The sequence below is a fragment of the Pteropus medius genome, unplaced genomic scaffold, assembly GCF_902729225.1.
Source record: "Pteropus medius unplaced genomic scaffold, Ma_sr-lr_union100, whole genome shotgun sequence".
NCBI lineage: Eukaryota > Metazoa > Chordata > Mammalia > Chiroptera > Pteropodidae > Pteropus > Pteropus medius.
Genome location: NW_024340848.1, coordinates 8,984,754 through 8,993,699, shown reverse-complemented (window position 1 = coordinate 8,993,699; position 8,946 = coordinate 8,984,754).

The window sequence follows — 8,946 nt, the reverse complement described above, 5'->3', positions numbered from 1 at the left end:
GCGGGCTTTTCCTGACTTGCATGAAATTGTTAAGAATATGCCATATTCTAGCTAAGAAACATAAAGATATATCAAACTTAGACTTCACTTAAGACAGCACCTGCAGAATAGTCTTGAGGAGACAGTAAACCCAGAAGATAAGTAAACTCTTTAAGTGTTCTCAGCAGGTGCTGTCTCAATCTGGGCCATCCCCACCTCCTTACACTTTTATTCTAGTCTCCAATGAAATTTTAAAAGAATTAATAATCATAATAACACTCACTAAATGTTCAATCTTACTGTCCCCATTTAGAGATGGTAAAACTGAAGTGACAGAGAGTTAAGGGTTTTGCAACAGCCCACAATTAATAAGTGGCCAGAGTCAAGCTTTAAACCCAAGAGATCTTGTTTCAAAGCCACTAGCTTAACAGCCATGCTACATTTCTTGCCATATTTGAAGATATTAAACCAGGGCATTGGTATGAGTTACTGATATTGGCAGTTTTTTTAATCACAGTTTCTGTTAACACCTCTGGCTGCTATTGTCACTGGTAAGTGTGGGCTTAGATCTTTACCCCCAGCTGTTTACCCACACACATATTCTATTAGGTAATGCCAAATAGTTTTCTAAAATGTTGATACTGGTTTAACTCCTTTCAACATTGTATAAAAATACCTCTTGTTCTGTTTAATTTTTTTCTGTTGATGTGATAGGTGTGAAATGGTATCTCATTGTGCTTTTAAATTGCCTTACTGTTAAATTGTACACCTGAAACTTACTGGATTTCGTTAACTAAAGTCACCAAAAAAATAAAATAATTATAAAAAAAATTAAAAAATAAATTGCATTTCCCTGATTTTCAATGCAGTGAACAGTTTTTCACATGTTTTTGGGCTGTTTATATTTCCTCTTCTGTTCATATCTGTTCATGTCTTTTGCCCATTTTATATTGGGTTGTTTGTGTTTTTTCATATTGATTTGAAATATTCCAGATGTTAACCTTTTACCTCTTATATGTATATCCAATATCTTCTTAGTTTGTACCTTCTCATTGATCCTCTTGATATATAGTTCTTCATCTTAAAGGAGTTAAATTTATCAATCTTTTTCCTTTATAATTTTGAGCTTAAAAAAACATTTAATGTATCCTGCTCCACCCCTAAGATGGTAAAGATATTTTTATGTATTATCCTCTTAAAAATTTATAGTTTTGCTCTTTACAGTTAAGCCTTTAATTTAATTGAAATTGGAACTGATAATTTTCATGTATGGTGGGATATAGAGATCCAATTTAAAAAATTTCTTTTATTCATTGGCTAGCCAAATGTCCAAGCACCATTTATTGCATAGTTTCCTTTCCCTGTTCCCGGTGATTTCTCATGTCCCTCTGTCACTGTCATGTGTCAAATTTTCTTATAAATCGAACTGTTTCTGGCCTTTCTACTTTGTTCCATTTGTCTGCCTCGGCTAAGACTATATCAGTTCCACACAGTCTTAGTTTCTACTACAGTTTATTAGTCTTGATGTAGATTAGGAAATCCTTTACCATATTCTCCTTTGGGAGTGTTTTTGGAATTTTTTAGTCCTTTGCGTTTCCATATACATTTTGGAATCATTTTTTCAGGTACCATAAACAACTCTGTTAGTATTTTGATTGGATTGCATTAAAGCTATAGATTAATGTGGGAAAAAGGGACATCTTAATGATACTGTTTTATTTCCCATTTGTGTACATGAGATATCCCCGTTTATTAAGATGTTTCAAAAAAGTTGAAATTTGTTCTCAGGAAGGCTTTGTACATTGTTTGTTAGATTAATGCCTTGGCATTTTATACTTTTGTTGCTATTATCACAGGTCTTGTTTAAAAACTAGTTTTTAAACTGCTGTTGGATATAGTTTTTATTTGTTATGTGGAAGAGACAACCTTGTTTTTCATTAAAGGTATTTCCCTTTTTTCTTGTACACATATCTTTCTTCTTGGCCTTCCTTCCATTTAGGTGGCCATGGAACTGACTTCTGACAAATGAAATGTGGGCAGCTGTGATGTACCCCACGTTGAGGTCTGGCCCATAAAAACCTCCTCTACAGCCACCCCCTCCCCAACTACATTTCCCGAAGTTGCTGATGATGATGCCAGGAAGACTTTGGAAGCCAAATATTCAACAGGGTGCTCTCTCTAACAGCTGGGTCCTCAAGTGACTGGGTAGAGTTGAGCCTCATCTCTTACCTCCTCCCAGTTAATTAGCTTTACATGATGAGAAACGAATTTTAATTTTGTTAAGCCACTGAGACGTGTCTATTACAACAAAGAAGATTATCTTAATTAATGCATATTAATTCTAATTCCAGCAACTAGATAAGCACAATTATTAATTGAAATACTTGCCTGTTGATTTAGTATTTTCTGCAGAAAAATCACATCATTTGAAAATAATGAGCTTTGCTCGTTTTTTTTTTACAGGTTAATTTTTCCTATTTCTCCTCTTTCATTCTTTGGCTTTCCAAGCATATTTTAGATATGCTTGTAATAAACGTCATATACCTAGATTTTAAAAAATCCAGTCTGGAAATAATATATTAGAGAGTTCAGTCTATTTATATTTACTGTCATTAATGATGTTTGCATTTCTTTTTCCTATCTTATTTTGTGATCTCTGTGTATTTTATTTTTTAAGTTTCTCTCTTTTTACTTCTCTTTTCCCACCTTCTTTTGGATTTTTTTTTCTAATATATATTTTTTCCATTTGGAAGTTATACTCGCTGTGCTTACTCTTAATAGTGAAGCCAGAACATTGTCTTTCGATCTGGGGCTTGTGAAATCAATTCTGTGGATACAGACCAGGACTTAAAAAATTATATAGAAGGTAATAATAAATAAAATAGTAAATATCTAATTAGAGAAAATATTGTTTCCATGACAATGTTTTTCATATATATGTATGTGTTTCAAGCCTTCAAATATAGCCAGATAGCAGGACCCTGTAGAACCGTGTTGGAATCTGAAGCAAATGGAAAAACATGTGCACTTACTTTTCAAAATATCCTCTCATGTACAAAATATGTACACTTTTAAAAATATCCTCTTATATTATGGACCAAAAAAAAAAAAAAGTTAATGAAAGTTTAACAATTAAAAAACATTACTGCATGTAAAGCCCCGTGTTGCCCAATTTGATATCCAACCGATGTCAACCCTCACAAGCCCACCCTACGCGGAATGTGTGTGCCAATCAGAAAGGACAGTTCCTGTTACACGGTGACACAGAGTGGCAAGTCAAACGAACAGCAACAGCCGGTCTTTATTCAAAATTTTAATGTTTCGCTCATCACAGACTTTTCCCCATTGAGTTTGGTTTTTTATGTTACGTTAATAATATTCTTGATTACTGGGTGTTTTGGTGCCTGAGGAGGATGAATGAACAACGATCCAGCCCAGCTGACCGTGTAGGCCTTTGCGGCTCCAGCTTCAGGCCCACTTTCTGCCTGGGACAGAGCCAGTCTTGCTTTTGGTCTCCTGCGCCTTGTGGAGACTCCCAATTTAATGGACTTGAGCACATGCCCCCAGGCAATGGGTAGATTTAATGCTAGCTCATGTTAAAGTATTCCCATTTTTTCAGCTTCTGAGCATTTCTTACTTGCTTGATAGATCCATAGTGCATTTAAAGAGATGTTTTTAAATATTTTATCTGGCTGTCTTTGTTATTTTCCTCCAGAGACTCATTCATTGTATTTATTCTATTGTGTCCCCAGAAATGGAAGTCTGGAAGGTTCATTACTGTAAGATATAAAAAGACGAGTTTCTCCTGAGCTCGGCTGCCCTTTGATGAGTAGCCACTGGTTAACCTAATTCCACTGTGAGGCAACCAGACTGTCCCAGTTAACCTTACCAGGAGAAGTGCTGAGAGGATAACTTACTGGAGAAATGATTCACATAAACTCAAATGGCAAATTTTTTAAAGTTTCATTCATTTTTCAAAGACAGTTAATGCTTTTATGTTCCAGGCACGGTCCTGAGATATTCTTGTGTGTTAACTCACTTAATGCTCACAACCACCTTATGTGGTAGATACTATTATTATCAGCTCATTATTACAGAAAAAGAAAACAAGACTAGAAATTCACTCGCTTGCCTACGGCCACACGGCAAGTGGAGTGCCAAGATTTAAACACAGCTAGTTTGGCTACCAATGCCATGCTCTTAACCATTCTGCTATACTGCCTTTTAATGTTGCAGAATGAAGTGTAGTTACTGTTTGTCCAGACCAATGATCAGCAAAGGGCCCCCATGTTGATCCAGTTTTCCATCTTTCACAGTGGCTCCTGTCAGTAGAAAAATGAAAGTTATAGTCTCCGTGTCAGCAGGTCATCAACTCATGCACTAAATATGGTAATTGATCTCTGAAAAGATTTTTACCAGAGCAAAACCACAAAATATGTGGTTTTTATTTAAAACATTGATGACTCTTGGAGGAGTTGGCATAATCTCAACATTGCTTGTGTGTTTCCTTAATTACTTCTTGTTGTCTTAATGGAGGCTTTTTTTTTTAATCAATAATGTATATAAACTGCATTAATTCCCAAGAGTGACTCCTTTCAAATGCAAACAGTATGAATGATATAGAACACTTTAGTTAGCTTTGAAATGGCTTCGATGCTTTGATAAGACTACATTCTGAAGTTTTAGACTCCTCGTGTTCTACAGCCAAATCTGGCTCCAAGGTTGTTTTTACCAAATGCAAACTTAATACACTTTGTTTTAACTTTATATGAAGATACTTGGCTTCCATGAGAACCAACATAATCATTTTTCTAGTTTCTTTTCAAAGAGGTAGTCACATAGGGCTCAGAAATATAAAAGCCTAAGTGTAAAAATTTCGACAAAGTGAAACGTGACTCACTAGTGCCTTTTAAAAGTAAAAGCTGTATTTCCCCTTAATATATGTGAACATTTCCCATTTTTTGGAATTGATAACTAAAAAATAGTTAATTTTTTTTCTTATCATTCTCCTTTTTCTTTTATGATTAATTTAGTACTTTTTCAGGCAAGACACTTTTATAGGTAGATAATTTTGTCAAAAAGAATCAAATTGTGACTTTAAATATATTTCTTGCATCAGTTTAAAAGGTAATCAAGTGCTTGAATAATGAATCAATGGGCAGTAGATTTGCTTCTCTATCACAGTTTGGATTCCTTGAGAAGCAGACTCTGAGGTGGACATTCCAACCCATGTGGAAGGAGACGGAGCATGATTGGGCTGAAGGAGAAGTTGAGCTGTGATGCATTCTCAACAAAGGCCTCAGGTCTCCCCATGGGGAGCTGGGGATGACCCTTCAGAGTTGCCTCCAGTTGGGCATAGCTGTGGGACTTAATACTCCTCTATCAATCAAATGGACAAGAGCTTGCTGGGTGAGGGTGTGAGACTTTGGATGAGACAGCAATCTTTAGTCAGTGCAATTCCAGAAGAAGGCTAACAGCTGAGGACCAACTGCAGTAGCACTCCTAGACGCTGGGGAGTAAGTGCTTCATTCTGGAGGAGGATATGGCAGTACGCTGCAGTAGCCACTATGTTACCCTTTTTTTGAGTGTGGCTGTCTTGTAACAGTGATTCCCCTTTCTGTTTTTGTGTTCTTCTCATTCTTTTGAGTGTAGAATCTCCATCCATTCTAATCACAGACCACTTTATTCTCATCCCTGTTTCTTCTCATGTTTCTTACTTTGTCAAATACTGTATTTACTACTCCTCAGGGTCCATCTCAAGAAACTCCTGCTTTAGAGAGCCTTCTGTGACATCTCCAGCTCTCACTAATCTCCCATGGCACTCATTGATTGTTTAATAATTTGGAATTTTTCATTAAATACTTTAATACATATATTTTGTTTTCATCCATATGTTTTTCTTTCTCTAGCTAGGTTGTAACTAGGTTGTGATGGTTTCATATTGTTAACAATATAAAAAAAATATGTGCTCTGTGTTTTTCAAGTTTTCTAACATTTTGTAATACAAAAATATCTGTTAAATGAATGGATCTCTAGGGGCCATCATTGAGCTTAAATTCCACTGAAAGAACAGATAATGCAAGTGAAACATAGATGAGAAAAGTAATTATACAGTGTGACAGGTGTTATGAAGGTAGTAAACATATTGGTGAGATGGAATCAGCCACTATAGAGCTGGGACGAGGTGATATTTTCTTCAGAAAAAAAATGATTCTGTTATGCCCAGAGAGAGAAGATGGCATTTCAGGCAAAAGGAATAGGAATTCAGGAACTGCAAAGGACTCTGTATTTGAGAAACAAAAAGAGGTGTGACAGTAGTTAGCACAGTGGAATATGATATCAGATGAGGCTGGTGATGTTGTTGGCCAGGGTAAAGAGTATGGATTTTTATCATAAAAGCAGTGGAAAACCAGTGAATATTGGAGTTTGTTTGTTTTAAATAGGGAGTAGAAGTAGAAGCTAGTGAAGCTTACACGTTAGGACCTCTCACTTGCAGCAGCCCTTTCAAGGACCTGGGTAAAACCCTAGCAATGTATTCTATGGTCATGATTTTATAAAATTTGCAATTGTTGAAAACGACTGTCAGTTTCCATACTAACGTTCCTTCTGTCACACTCGCTTTTGTGGAGTGGCTTTGTAGTGGCCATGGTCATTTTTGGGACCTGGCTCTGAAGAAGTTGAGTGGGAATACTTATAGCTTTGGTTTCACGAAATATAGTTATATGATCTATAGCCATTCCTGCATATGGTTATATTGTGGCTAGCCATCTAGGTGTAGGTACCAGGTCACATGATATTATGACATGAAGGTGGCAGGGCCAGAGGTTTGCATTGCAGAGTGAATGTATCCTAGCACAGCCCTGGAAGTAAGCAGGCAGTAGAAGAGGAAAAAGGATTTGAAGTATATGTGGTAGAAACTAGTCTGTGGAAAATTCTTCTAGATATCAGATGCATAAAATTTTAAGCAGAGGATCTCATCTTTATTGATGCTTATCTGTTAGGATAATTGTAAATGCCCAATAGTTTTTCTTCTTTTTAGATCAGAATTATGAAATATAGAACTTATTAAAATTCTTGTTTGTAGAGTACAAATCTGTAAAAGTACAATAAACAGTGTGTGTGTCTGTGTGTGCATAAAGTTGTATGTCAATTTGTTTATTATCAATACAAAAACATTGATACTAAAAAATTTTTTTAGCCAACTATGCTAGGGGGTTGCATAACCTTTCTGTCTCTGTGTAGCAAATCATATTACAAAAGTGTTATCATATGAGGATGTACTCAAGGGGGATAGAGTCAAAAATTTAAACAAAACACTTTATAGAAGTGTGTCAAATGGTCAGTTCAAAGAAATGGCATGTTTTTGTGTATGTTTTTCATATTTAATTTTATATTTATTTTTTGGATTCTTTTTCTTTAAGACCCCTCCCCTAGATTTTACAACCTTTAAACCCTACACAACCTGAAGTGGATCCAACTTTGATTGGGATGGTACTATGATGTGATTTCTATTTTATGAAGGTACTTACTGGCTGCCATACGGAGAACGGATCTAGAAAAGACAAGAGTAAAATCAGAGACACCACAGTTTATATTCAGTCAATCACGATTCCTTTGAGGTTAGTCACTGGAGAGGGATATCATACTGGTCAAGTGTTGGCATTGGTCTTCCTTCATTGCTTTCTAGAGTCAACGGAGCCTTGAGAGGAGGGTTGGACTTGGTTACCACTTCTAAGACTTTAATGTGCCTATGAATCACCCGAGGATCTGGTTAACGTGTGGATACTGCTTAAGCAGGTCTATGGTAGAGCCTGGGATTCTGCACTTCAAACAAGTCTCCGGGTGTTCCTACATCCCATTCAAGACCCATTTTGTGTAGTGAGGTAGTAAAGCACCGTGGGTCTAGAGTCGAGCTGCCTGGGTTTCAACGACCATTTTACTATAAGCTGTGACTTTGGTTATCTAATTTTTCCAGTCCTCAGTTTTCTCATCTATAAATGGAGATGCTAAGAATAGAATTGACCATGGAGGGTTATTGTAGAGATTAAAGGAGATGATTCATGCCAAAAGGTTATCAGGATATAAAGGCACAAAAAGTGTTAGATCTCATTGTTTTCGTGGTACTTAGAACACTTGGTCTTCCTGGCCAGGCTGAGCTAAGACCACTCGTGAAGGATTTTACTGAAATTTCTCGTGCAGATAGAAAAAAAGAAAAAGCCTGTCCCTGCAGCATGGACCAGGTGAGATTAATACAATCAATGAAAACTTATGAACAATAAATTATATTTACAAATCAAAATTACCAAGTAAAATAAATGTTGAGACCAGTCATGATGCTAGATTGCTAACTGAATCACAGGACGTCGCAGCTAGAATGAAAATGAGAGATCTTATAGTCCGACTTCTTCGCTCTGCAGACAAAAGCAAAACAAACTAAACGAGTGAAAGAGACCGGAGGGGTCATGACTTTGGCCATCATATAGGCTGTAGGTAGGGTCTCTTTATTGAAAAGGCAGTAGAAATCCTTTCATTAATACTTTGATAACTATAGAAACAGATTTTATTTAAGTTGCTATTACTTATTGTGGGTCGAATTGTGTACCACAAAAAGATATGTTGACATACCAAGCTCTGGTACCTGTGAATGTGACCTTATTTGGAAAAAGGGTCTTTGCAGATGTAATCAAGTAAAGATGAAGTCATTAGGGTTAATGCATGTTACTCCCATAAGACTGGTGACCTTATAAGAAGATAGTGTAAAGGCAGACATAAAGGGAGCAGGCCATGTGATAGTGGAAGCAGAGATTGGAGGAATGCAGTTGTGAGCCAGGGGACACCAAGGATTGATGGCCACCTAGTAAACTAGGAAGAGGCATGGAAGGATCTACCCAGAGTCTCAGAGGGAGCGTGGCCCTGCAGACACCTTGATTTCATACTTCTAGCCTCCATAACTGTGAGAGAATATAT